Source organism: Phyllobates terribilis, unplaced genomic scaffold (genome assembly GCF_046119375.1).
Source record: "Phyllobates terribilis strain yellow unplaced genomic scaffold, ASM4611937v1 Scaffold_5__5_contigs__length_657084704, whole genome shotgun sequence".
Classification (NCBI taxonomy): domain Eukaryota; kingdom Metazoa; phylum Chordata; class Amphibia; order Anura; family Dendrobatidae; genus Phyllobates; species Phyllobates terribilis.
The window spans coordinates 561,948,366-561,962,699 of record NW_027362765.1 but is presented as its reverse complement, the minus strand read 5'-3'; positions in this window follow the sequence as shown (position 1 = coordinate 561,962,699).

Genomic DNA, 14,334 nt, shown 5'->3' with positions numbered 1-14,334 from the left:
CAACCTGATGGAGGTCAGTATAGATGGACTAATAGAACAAGTCCCACACACTGCTAGAAGGCCAAATATTTTTTCAGAGCTGGATGCAGAAAAATATTATATTCAATTTGCAACCTGATGGAGGTCAGTATAGATGGACTAATAGAACAAGTCCCAAACACTGCTAGAAGCCCAAATATTTTTTCAGAGCTAGATGCAGAAAAATATTATATTCAATTTGCAACCTGATGGAGGTCAGTATAGATGGACTAATAGAACAAGTCCCATGCACTGCTAGAAGGCCAAATATTTTTTCAGAGCTAGATGCAGAAAAATATTATATTCAATTTGCAACCTGATGGAGGTCAGTATAGATGGACTAATAGAACAAGTCCCACACACTGCTAGAAGCCCAAATATTTTTTCAGAGCTAGATGCAGAAAAATATTACATTCAATTTGCAACCTGATGGAGGTCAGTATAGATGGACTAATAGAACAAGTCCCACACACTGCTAGAAGGCCAAATATTTTTTCATAGCTAGATGCAGAAAAATATTATATTCAATTTGCAACCTGATGGAGGTCAGTATAGATGGACTAATAGAACAAGTCCCACACAATGCTAGAAGGCCAAATATTTTTTCCGAGCCATGTGCAGAAAAATATTATATTCAATTTGCAACCTGATGGAGGTCAGTATAGATGGACTAATAGAACAAGTCCCACACACTGCTAGAAGGCCAAATATTTTTTCAGAGCTAGATGCAGAAAAATATTATATTCAATTTGCAACCTGATGGAGGTCAGTATAGATGGACTAATAGAACAAGTCCCATGCACTGCTAGAAGGCCAAATATTTTTTCAGAGCTAGATGCAGAAAAATATTATATTCAATTTGCAACCTGATGGAGGTCAGTATAGATGGACTAATAGAACAAGTCCCACACACTGCTAGAAGCCCAAATATTTTTTCAGAGCTAGATGCAGAAAAATATTATATTCAATTTGCAACCTGATGGAGGTCAGTATAGATGGACTAATAGAACAAGTCCCACACACTGCTAGAAGGTCAAATATTTTTTCAGAGCTAGATGCAGAAAAATATTATATTCAATTTGCAACCTGATGGAGGTCAGTATAGATGGACTAATAGAACAAGTCCCACACACTGCTAGAAGGTCAAATATTTTTTCAGAGCTAGATGCAGAAAAATATTATATTCAATTTGCAACCTAATGGAGGTCAGTATAGATGGACTAATAGAACAAGTCCCACACACAGCTAGAAGCCCAAATATTTTTTCAGAGGTAGATGCAGAAAAAAAATTATATTCAGTTTGCAACCTGATGGAGGTCAGTATAGATGGACTAATAGAACAAGTCCCACACACAGCTTGAATCCCAAATATTTTTTCAGAGCTAGATGCAGAAAAAAATTATATTCAATTTGCAACGTGATGGAGGTCAGTATAGATGGACTAATAGAACAAGTCCCACACACTGCTAGAAGGCCAAATATTTTTTCAGAGCTAGATGCAGAAAAATATTATATTCAATTTGCAGCCTGATGGAGGTCAGTATAGATGGACTAATAGAACAAGTCCCACACACTGCTAGAAGGTCAAATATTTTTTCAGAGCTGGATGCAGAAAAATATTATATTCAATTTGCAACCTGATGGAGGTCAGTATAGATGGACTAATAGAACAAGTCCCACACACTGCTAGAAGGCCAAATATTTTTTCAGAGCTAGATGCAGAAAAATATTATATTCAATTTGCAGCCTGATGGAGGTCAGTATAGATGGACTAATAGAACAAGTCCCACACACTGCTAGAAGGTCAAATATTTTTTCAGAGCTGGATGCAGAAAAATATTATATTCAATTTGCAACCTGATGGAGGTCAGTATAGATGGACTAATAGAACAAGTCCCAAACTCTGCTAGAAGCCCAAATATTTTTTCAGAGCTAGATGCAGAAAAATATTATATTCAATTTGCAACCTGATGGAGGTCAGTATAGATGGACTAATAGAACAGGTCCCACACACTCCTAGAAGGCCAAATATTTTTTCAGAGCTAGATGCAGAAAAATATTATATTCAATTTGCAACCTGATGGAGGTCAGTATAGATGGACTACTAGAACAAGTCCCACACACTGCTAGAAGGCCAAATATTTTTTCAGAGCTAGATGCAGAAAAATATTATATTCAATTTGCAACCTGATGGAGGTCAGTATAGATGGACTAATAGAACAAGTCCCACACACTGCTAGAAGGTCAAATATTTTTTCAGAGCTAGATGCAGAAAAATATTATATTCAAATTGCAACCTGATGGAGGTCAGTATAGATGAACTAATAGAACAAGTCCCACACACAGCTAGAAGCCCAAATATTTTTTCAGAGCTAGATGCAGAAAAAAATTATATTCAAGTTGCAACGTGATGGAGGTCAGTATAGATGGACTAATAGAACAAGTCCCACACACTGCTAGAAGGCCAAATATTTTTTCCGAGCTATGTGCAGAAAAATATTATATTCAATTTGCAACCTGATGGAGGTCAGTATAGATGGACTACTAGAACAAGTCCCACACACTGCTAGAAGGCCAAATATTTTTTCCGAGCCATGTGCAGAAAAATATTATATTCAATTTGCAACCTGATGGAGGTCAGTATAGATGAACTAATAGAACAAGTCCCACACACAGCTAGAAGCCCAAATATTTTTTCAGAGCTAGATGCAGAAAAATATTATAATCAATTTGCAACGTGATGGAGGTCAGTATAGATGGACTAATAGAACAAGTCCCACACACTGCTAGAAGGCCAAATATTTTTTCCGAGCTATGTGCAGAAAAATATTATATTCAATTTGCAACCTGATGGAGGTCCGTATAGATGGACTACTAGAACAAGTCCCACACACTGCTAGAAGGCCAAATATTTTTTCAGAGCTAGATGCAGAAAAATATTATATTCAATTTGCAACCTGATGGAGGTCAGTATAGATGGACTGTTAGAACAAGTCCCACACACTGCTAGAAGGCCAAATATTTTTTCAGAGCTAGATGCAGAAAAATATTATATTCAACTTGCAACCTGATGGAGGTCAGTATAGATGGACTAATAGAACAAGTCCCACACACTGCTAGAAGGCCAAATATTTTTTCAGAGCTGGATGCAGAAAAATATTATATTCAATTTGCAACCTGATGGAGGTCAGTATAGATGGACTAATAGAACAAGTCCCAAACACTGGTAGAAGCCCAAATATTTTTTCAGAGCTAGATGCAGAAAAATATTATATTCAATTTGCAACCTGATGGAGGTCAGTATAGATGGACTAATAGAACAAGTCCCACGCACTGCTAGAAGGCCAAATATTTTTTCAGAGCTAGATGCAGAAAAATAATATATTCAATTTGCAACCTGATGGAGGTCAGTATAGATGGACTAATAGAACAAGTCCCACACACTGCTAGAAGCCCAAATATTTTTTCAGAGCTAGATGCAGAAAAATATTACATTCAATTTGCAACCTGATGGAGGTCAGTATAGATGGACTAATAGAACAAGTCCCACACACTGCTAGAAGGCCAAATATTTTTTCATAGCTAGATGCAGAAAAATATTATATTCAATTTGCAACCTGATGGAGGTCAGTATAGATGGACTAATAGAACAAGTCCCACACACTGCTAGAAGGCCAAATATTTTTTCCGAGCCATGTGCAGAAAAATATTATATTCAATTTGCAACCTGATGGAGGTCAGTATAGATGGACTAATAGAACAAGTCCCACACACTGCTAGAAGGCCAAATATTTTTTCAGAGCTAGATGCAGAAAAATATTATATTCAATTTGCAACCTGATGGAGGTCAGTATAGATGGACTAATAGAACAAGTCCCACACACTGCTAGAAGGTCAAATATTTTTTCAGAGCTAGATGCAGAAAAATATTATATTCAATTTGCAACCTGATGGAGGTCAGTATAGATGGACTAATAGAACAAGTCCCACACACTGCTAGAAGGTCAAATATTTTTTCAGAGCTAGATGCAGAAAAATATTATATTCAATTTGCAACCTAATGGAGGTCAGTATAGATGGACTAATAGAACAAGTCCCACACACAGCTAGAAGCCCAAATATTTTTTCAGAGGTAGATGCAGAAAAAAATTATATTCAGTTTGCAACCTGATGGAGGTCAGTATAGATGGACTAATAGAACAAGTCCCACACACAGCTTGAATCCCAAATATTTTTTCAGAGCTAGATGCAGAAAAAAATTATATTCAATTTGCAACGTGATGGAGGTCAGTATAGATGGACTAATAGAACAAGTCCCACACACTGCTAGAAGGCCAAATATTTTTTCAGAGCTAGATGCAGAAAAATATTATATTCAATTTGCAACCTGATGGAGGTCAGTATAGATGGACTAATAGAACAAGTCCCACACACTGCTAGAAGGCCAAATATTTTTTCAGAGCTAGATGCAGAAAAATATTATATTCAATTTGCAACCTGATGGAAGTCAGTATAGATGGACTAATAGAACAAGTCCCACACACTGCTAGAAGGTCAAATATTTTTTCAGAGCTGGATGCAGAAAAATATTATATTCAATTTGCAACCTGATGGATGTCAGTATAGATGGACTAATAGAACAAGTCCCAAACTCTGCTAGAAGTCCAAATATTTTTTCAGAGCTAGATGCAGAAAAATATTATATTCAATTTGCAACCTGATGGAGGTCAGTATAGATGGACTAATAGAACAAGTCCCACACACTCCTAGAAGGCCAAATATTTTTTCAGAGCTAGATGCAGAAAAAAATTATATTCAATTTGCAACGTGATGGAGGTCAGTATAGATGGACTAATAGAACAAGTCCCACACACTGCTAGAAGGCCAAATATTTTTTCAAAGCTAGATGCAGAAAAAAATTATATTCAATTTGCAATCTGATGGAGGTCAGTATAGATGGACTAAAATAACAAGTCCCACACACTGCTAGAAGGCCAAATATTTTTTCAGAGCTAGATGCAGAAAAATATTATGTTCAATTTGCAACCTGATAGAGGTCAGTATGGATAGACTAATAGAACAAGTCCCACACACTGCTAGAAACCCAAATATTTTTTCAGGGCTGGATGCAGAAAAATATTATATTCAATTTGCAACGTGATGGAGGTCAGTATAGATGGACTAATAGAACAAGTCCCACACACTGCTAGAAGGTCAAATATTTTTTCCGAGCTATGTGCAGAAAAATATTATATTCAATTTGCAACCTGATGGAGGTCAGTATAGATGGACTACTAGAACAAGTTCCACACACTGCTAGAAGGCCAAATATTTTTTCAGAGCTAGATGCAGAAAAATATTATATTCAATTTGCAACCTGATGGAGGTCAGTATAGATGGACTAATAGAACAAGTCCCACACACTGCTAGAAGGTCAAATATTTTTTCAGAGCTAGATACAGAAAAATATTATATTCAATTTGCAACCTGATGGAGGTCAGTATAGATGAACTAATAGAACAAGTCCCACACACAGCTAGAAGCCCAAATATTTTTTCAGAGCTAGATGCAGAAAAAAATTATATTCAAGTTGCAACGTGATGGAGGTCAGTATAGATGGACTAATAGAACAAGTCCCACACACTGCTAGAAGGCCAAATTTTTTTTCCGAGCTATGTGCAGAAAAATATTATATTCAATTTGCAACCTGATGGAGGTCAGTATAGATGGACTACTAGAACAAGTCCCACACACTGCTAGAAGGCCAAATATTTTTTCAGAGCTAGATGCAGAAAAAAATTATATTCAAATTGCAACCTGATGGAGGTCAGTATAGATGGACTAATAGAACAAGTCCCAAACTCTGCTAGAAGCACAAATATTTTTTCAGAGCTAGATGCAGAAAAATATTATATTCAATTTGCAACCTGATGGAGGTCAGTATAGATGGACTAATAGTACAAGTCCCACACACTCCTAGAAGGCCAAATATTTTTTCAGAGCTAGATGCAGAAAAAAATTATATTCAATTTGCAACGTGATGGAGGTCAGTATAGATGGACTAATAGAACAAGTCCCACACACTGCTAGAAGGCCAAATATTTTTTCAAAGCTAGATGCAGAAAAAAATTATATTCAATTTGCAACCTGATGGAGGTCAGTATAGATGGACTAAAAGAACAAGTCCCACACACTGCTAGAAGGCCAAATATTTTTTCAGAGCTAGATGCAGAAAAATATTATATTCAATTTGCAACCTGATGGAGGTCAGTATAGATAGACTAATAGAACAAGTCCCACACACTGCTAGAAGCCCAAATATTTTTTCAGGGCTGGATGCAGAAAAATATTATATTCAATTTGCAACGTGATGGAGGTCAGTATAGATGGACTAATAGAACAAGTCCCACACACTGCTAGAAGGCCAAATATTTTTTCCGAGCTATGTGCAGAAAAATATTATATTCAATTTGCAACCTGATGGAGGTCAGTATAGATGGACTACTAGAACAAGTTCCACACACTGCTAGAAGGTCAAATATTTTTTCAGAGCTAGATGCAGAAAAATATTATATTCAATTTGCAACCTGATGGAGGTCAGTATAGATGAACTAATAGAACAAGTCCCACACACAGCTAGAATCCCAAATATTTTTCCAGAGCTAGATGCAGAAAAAAATTATATTCAATTTGCAACGTGATGGAGGTCAGTATAGATGGACTAATAGAACAAGTCCCACACACTGCTAGAAGGCCAAATATTTTTTCAGAGCTAGATGCAGAAAAATATTACATTCAATTTGCAACCTGATGGAGGTCAGTATAGATGGACTAATAGAACAAGTCCCACACACTGCTAGAAGGCCAAATATTTTTTCATAGCTAGATGCAGAAAAATATTATATTCAATTTGCAACCTGATGGAGGTCAGTAAAGATGGACTAATAGAACAAGTCCCACACACTGCTAGAAGGCCAAATATTTTTTCCGAGCCATGTGCAGAAAAATATTATATTCAATTTGCAACCTGATGGAGGTCAGTATAGATGGACTAATAGAACAAGTCCCACACACTGCTAGAAGGCCAAATATTTTTTCAGAGCTAGATGCAGAAAAATATTATATTCAATTTGCAACCTGATGGAGGTCAGTATAGATGGACTAATAGAACAAGTCCCACACACTGCTAGAAGGTCAAATATTTTTTCAGAGCTAGATGCAGAAAAATATTATATTCAATTTGCAACCTGATGGAGGTCAGTATAGATGGACTAATAGAACAAGTCCCACACACTGCTAGAAGGTCAAATATTTTTTCAGAGCTAGATGCAGAAAAATATTATATTCAATTTGCAACCTAATGGAGGTCAGTATAGATGGACTAATAGAACAAGTCCCACACACAGCTAGAAGCCCAAATATTTTTTCAGAGGTAGATGCAGAAAAAAATTATATTCAGTTTGCAACCTGATGGAGGTCAGTATAGATGGACTAATAGAACAAGTCCCACACACAGCTTGAATCCCAAATATTTTTTCAGAGCTAGATGCAGAAAAAAATTATATTCAATTTGCAACGTGATGGAGGTCAGTATAGATGGACTAATAGAACAAGACCCACACACTGCTAGAAGGCCAAATATTTTTTCAGAGCTAGATGCAGAAAAATATTATATTCAATTTGCAACCTGATGGAGGTCAGTATAGATGGACTAATAGAACAAGTCCCACACACTGCTAGAAGGTCAAATATTTTTTCAGAGCTAGATGCAGAAAAATATTATATTCAATTTGCAACCTGATGGAGGTCAGTATATATGGACTAATAGAACAAGTCCCACACACTGCTAGAAGGTCAAATATTTTTTCAGAGCTAGATGCAGAAAAATATTATATTCAATTTGCAACCTAATGGAGGTCAGTATAGATGGACTAATAGAACAAGTCCCACACACAGCTAGAAGCCCAAATATTTTTTCAGAGGTAGATGCAGAAAAAAATTATATTCAGTTTGCAACCTGATGGAGGTCAGTATAGATGGACTAATAGAACAAGTCCCACACACAGCTTGAATCCTAAATATTTTTTCAGAGCTAGATGCAGAAAAAAATTATATTCAATTTGCAACGTGATGGAGGTCAGTATAGATGGACTAATAGAACAAGTCCCACACACTGCTAGAAGGCCAAATATTTTTTCAGAGCTAGATGCAGAAAAATATTATATTCAATTTGCAACCTGATGGAGGTCAGTATAGATGGACTAATAGAACAAGTCCCACACACTGCTAGAAGGCCAAATATTTTTTCAGAGCTAGATGCAGAAAAATATTATATTCAATTTGCAACCTGATGGAAGTCAGTATAGATGGACTAATAGAACAAGTCCCACACACTGCTAGAAGGTCAAATATTTTTTCAGAGCTGGATGCAGAAAAATATTATATTCAATTTGCAACCTGATGGAGGTCAGCATAGATGGACTAATAGAACAAGTCCCAAACTCTGTTAGAAGCCCAAATATTTTTTCAGAGCTAGATGCAGAAAAATATTATATTCAATTTGCAACCTGATGGAGGTCAGTATAGATGGACTAATAGAACAAGTCCCACACACTGCTAGAAGGTCAAATATTTTTTCAGAGCTAGATGCAGAAAAATATTATATTCAATTTGCAACCTGATGGAGGTCAGTATAGATGAACTAATAGAACAAGTCCCACACACAGCTAGAAGCCCAAATATTTTTTCAGAGCTAGATGCAGAAAAAAATTATATTCAAGTTGCAACGTGATGGAGGTCAGTATAGATGGACTAATAGAACAAGTCCCACACACTGCTAGAAGGCCAAATTTTTTTTCCGAGCTATGTGCAGAAAAATATTATATTCAATTTGCAACCTGATGGAGGTCAGTATAGATGGACTACTAGAACAAGTCCCACACACTGCTAGAAGGCCAAATATTTTTTCAGAGCTAGATGCAGAAAAAAATTATATTCAAATTGCAACCTGATGGAGGTCAGTATAGATGGACTAATAGAACAAGTCCCAAACTCTGCTAGAAGCACAAATATTTTTTCAGAGCTAGATGCAGAAAAATATTATATTCAATTTGCAACCTGATGGAGGTCAGTATAGATGGACTAATAGTACAAGTCCCACACACTCCTAGAAGGCCAAATATTTTTTCAGAGCTAGATGCAGAAAAAAATTATATTCAATTTGCAACGTGATGGAGGTCAGTATAGATGGACTAATAGAACAAGTCCCACACACTGCTAGAAGGCCAAATATTTTTTCAAAGCTAGATGCAGAAAAAAATTATATTCAATTTGCAACCTGATGGAGGTCAGTATAGATGGACTAAAAGAACAAGTCCCACACACTGCTAGAAGGCCAAATATTTTTTCAGAGCTAGATGCAGAAAAATATTATATTCAATTTGCAACCTGATGGAGGTCAGTATAGATAGACTAATAGAACAAGTCCCACACACTGCTAGAAGCCCAAATATTTTTTCAGGGCTGGATGCAGAAAAATATTATATTCAATTTGCAACGTGATGGAGGTCAGTATAGATGGACTAATAGAACAAGTCCCACACACTGCTAGAAGGCCAAATATTTTTTCCGAGCTATGTGCAGAAAAATATTATATTCAATTTGCAACCTGATGGAGGTCAGTATAGATGGACTACTAGAACAAGTTCCACACACTGCTAGAAGGTCAAATATTTTTTCAGAGCTAGATGCAGAAAAATATTATATTCAATTTGCAACCTGATGGAGGTCAGTATAGATGAACTAATAGAACAAGTCCCACACACAGCTAGAATCCCAAATATTTTTCCAGAGCTAGATGCAGAAAAAAATTATATTCAATTTGCAACGTGATGGAGGTCAGTATAGATGGACTAATAGAACAAGTCCCACACACTGCTAGAAGGCCAAATATTTTTTCAGAGCTAGATGCAGAAAAATATTACATTCAATTTGCAACCTGATGGAGGTCAGTATAGATGGACTAATAGAACAAGTCCCACACACTGCTAGAAGGCCAAATATTTTTTCATAGCTAGATGCAGAAAAATATTATATTCAATTTGCAACCTGATGGAGGTCAGTAAAGATGGACTAATAGAACAAGTCCCACACACTGCTAGAAGGCCAAATATTTTTTCCGAGCCATGTGCAGAAAAATATTATATTCAATTTGCAACCTGATGGAGGTCAGTATAGATGGACTAATAGAACAAGTCCCACACACTGCTAGAAGGCCAAATATTTTTTCAGAGCTAGATGCAGAAAAATATTATATTCAATTTGCAACCTGATGGAGGTCAGTATAGATGGACTAATAGAACAAGTCCCACACACTGCTAGAAGGTCAAATATTTTTTCAGAGCTAGATGCAGAAAAATATTATATTCAATTTGCAACCTGATGGAGGTCAGTATAGATGGACTAATAGAACAAGTCCCACACACTGCTAGAAGGTCAAATATTTTTTCAGAGCTAGATGCAGAAAAATATTATATTCAATTTGCAACCTAATGGAGGTCAGTATAGATGGACTAATAGAACAAGTCCCACACACAGCTAGAAGCCCAAATATTTTTTCAGAGGTAGATGCAGAAAAAAATTATATTCAGTTTGCAACCTGATGGAGGTCAGTATAGATGGACTAATAGAACAAGTCCCACACACAGCTTGAATCCCAAATATTTTTTCAGAGCTAGATGCAGAAAAAAATTATATTCAATTTGCAACGTGATGGAGGTCAGTATAGATGGACTAATAGAACAAGACCCACACACTGCTAGAAGGCCAAATATTTTTTCAGAGCTAGATGCAGAAAAATATTATATTCAATTTGCAACCTGATGGAGGTCAGTATAGATGGACTAATAGAACAAGTCCCACACACTGCTAGAAGGTCAAATATTTTTTCAGAGCTAGATGCAGAAAAATATTATATTCAATTTGCAACCTGATGGAGGTCAGTATATATGGACTAATAGAACAAGTCCCACACACTGCTAGAAGGTCAAATATTTTTTCAGAGCTAGATGCAGAAAAATATTATATTCAATTTGCAACCTAATGGAGGTCAGTATAGATGGACTAATAGAACAAGTCCCACACACAGCTAGAAGCCCAAATATTTTTTCAGAGGTAGATGCAGAAAAAAATTATATTCAGTTTGCAACCTGATGGAGGTCAGTATAGATGGACTAATAGAACAAGTCCCACACACAGCTTGAATCCTAAATATTTTTTCAGAGCTAGATGCAGAAAAAAATTATATTCAATTTGCAACGTGATGGAGGTCAGTATAGATGGACTAATAGAACAAGTCCCACACACTGCTAGAAGGCCAAATATTTTTTCAGAGCTAGATGCAGAAAAATATTATATTCAATTTGCAACCTGATGGAGGTCAGTATAGATGGACTAATAGAACAAGTCCCACACACTGCTAGAAGGCCAAATATTTTTTCAGAGCTAGATGCAGAAAAATATTATATTCAATTTGCAACCTGATGGAGGTCAGTATAGATGGACTAATAGAACAAGTCCCACACACTGCTAGAAGGTCAAATATTTTTTCAGAGCTAGATGCAGAAAAATATTATATTCAATTTGCAACCTGATGGAGGTCAGTATAGATGGACTAATAGAACAAGTCCCACACACTGCTAGAAGGTCAAATATTTTTTCAGAGCTAGATGCAGAAAAATATTATATTCAATTTGCAACCTAATGGAGGTCAGTATAGATGGACTAATAGAACAAGTCCCACACACAGCTAGAAGCCCAAATATTTTTTCAGAGGTAGATGCAGAAAAAAATTATATTCAGTTTGCAACCTGATGGAGGTCAGTATAGATGGACTAATAGAACAAGTCCCACACACAGCTTGAATCCCAAATATTTTTTCAGAGCTAGATGCAGAAAAAAATTATATTCAATTTGCAACGTGATGGAGGTCAGTATAGATGGACTAATAGAACAAGACCCACACACTGCTAGAAGGCCAAATATTTTTTCAGAGCTAGATGCAGAAAAATATTATATTCAATTTGCAACCTGATGGAGGTCAGTATAGATGGACTAATAGAACAAGTCCCACACACTGCTAGAAGGTCAAATATTTTTTCAGAGCTAGATGCAGAAAAATATTATATTCAATTTGCAACCTGATGGAGGTCAGTATATATGGACTAATAGAACAAGTCCCACACACTGCTAGAAGGTCAAATATTTTTTCAGAGCTAGATGCAGAAAAATATTATATTCAATTTGCAACCTAATGGAGGTCAGTATAGATGGACTAATAGAACAAGTCCCACACACAGCTAGAAGCCCAAATATTTTTTCAGAGGTAGATGCAGAAAAAAATTATATTCAGTTTGCAACCTGATGGAGGTCAGTATAGATGGACTAATAGAACAAGTCCCACACACAGCTTGAATCCTAAATATTTTTTCAGAGCTAGATGCAGAAAAAAATTATATTCAATTTGCAACGTGATGGAGGTCAGTATAGATGGACTAATAGAACAAGTCCCACACACTGCTAGAAGGCCAAATATTTTTTCAGAGCTAGATGCAGAAAAATATTATATTCAATTTGCAACCTGATGGAGGTCAGTATAGATGGACTAATAGAACAAGTCCCACACACTGCTAGAAGGCCAAATATTTTTTCAGAGCTAGATGCAGAAAAATATTATATTCAATTTGCAACCTGATGGAAGTCAGTATAGATGGACTAATAGAACAAGTCCCACACACTGCTAGAAGGTCAAATATTTTTTCAGAGCTGGATGCAGAAAAATATTATATTCAATTTGCAACCTGATGGAGGTCAGCATAGATGGACTAATAGAACAAGTCCCAAACTCTGTTAGAAGCCCAAATATTTTTTCAGAGCTAGATGCAGAAAAATATTATATTCAATTTGCAACCTGATGGAGGTCAGTATAGATGGACTAATAGAACAAGTCCCACACACTGCTAGAAGGTCAAATATTTTTTCAGAGCTAGATGCAGAAAAATATTATATTCAATTTGCAACCTGATGGAGGTCAGTATAGATGAACTAATAGAACAAGTCCCACACACAGCTAGAAGCCCAAATATTTTTTCAGAGCTAGATGCAGAAAAAAATTATATTCAAGTTGCAACGTGATGGAGGTCAGTATAGATGGACTAATAGAACAAGTCCCACACACTGCTAGAAGGCCAAATTTTTTTTCCGAGCTATGTGCAGAAAAATATTATATTCAATTTGCAACCTGATGGAGGTCAGTATAGATGGACTACTAGAACAAGTCCCACACACTGCTAGAAGGCCAAATATTTTTTCAGAGCTAGATGCAGAAAAAAATTATATTCAAATTGCAACCTGATGGAGGTCAGTATAGATGGACTAATAGAACAAGTCCCAAACTCTGCTAGAAGCACAAACATTTTTTCAGAGCTAGATGCAGAAAAATATTATATTCAATTTGCAACCTGATGGAGGTCAGTATAGATGGACTAATAGTACAAGTCCCACACACTCCTAGAAGGCCAAATATTTTTTCAGAGCTAGATGCAGAAAAAAATTATATTCAATTTGCAACGTGATGGAGGTCAGTATAGATGGACTAATAGAACAAGTCCCACACACTGCTAGAAGGCCAAATATTTTTTCAAAGCTAGATGCAGAAAAAAATTATATTCAATTTGCAACCTGATGGAGGTCAGTATAGATGGACTAAAAGAACAAGTCCCACACACTGCTAGAAGGCCAAATATTTTTTCAGAGCTAGATGCAGAAAAATATTATATTCAATTTGCAACCTGATAGAGGTCAGTATAGATAGACTAATAGAACAAGTCCCACACACTGCTAGAAGCCCAAATATTTTTTCAGGGCTGGATGCAGAAAAATATTATATTCAATTTGCAACGTGATGGAGGTCAGTATAGATGGACTAATAGAACAAGTCCCACACACTGCTAGAAGGCCAAATATTTTTTCCGAGCTATGTGCAGAAAAATATTATATTCAATTTGCAACCTGATGGAGGTCAGTATAGATGAACTAATAGAACAAGTCCCACACACAGCTAGAATCCCAAATATTTTTTCAGAGCTAGATGCAGAAAAAAATTATATTCAATTTGCAACGTGATGGAGGTCAGTATAGATGGACTAATAGAACAAGTCCCACACACTGCTAGAAGGCCAAATATTTTTTCAGAGCTAGATGCAGAAAAATATTACATTCAATTTGCAACCTGATGGAGGTCAGTATAGATGGACTAAT